Genomic DNA, 212 nt, shown 5'->3' with positions numbered 1-212 from the left:
GTTTGCACTATTTAGCTACTTAAATGCTTCTCTTTTTGTCCAAGAGGACAAAGAAAAGACACCAGGCCTATCTGTGACATAAACAAATGTGTTGCAAAGCTTTTTTATGTGTCTCTTGTAAAACATATGTTGTATCTCAAGAGATATATGTTAAAGGGATAGTTTAATGGCTCAGGCAGCCGTCGTTTAGCTTAGATTAGCATCAAGACTGG

This window comes from Notothenia coriiceps, unplaced genomic scaffold (genome assembly GCF_000735185.1).
Source record: "Notothenia coriiceps isolate Sejong01 unplaced genomic scaffold, NC01 NC01_scaffold00026424, whole genome shotgun sequence".
Taxonomy (NCBI): Eukaryota; Metazoa; Chordata; class Actinopteri; order Perciformes; family Nototheniidae; genus Notothenia; species Notothenia coriiceps.
The sequence above is the reverse complement of the archived record's forward strand: the minus strand, read 5'-3'. Positions refer to the sequence as shown.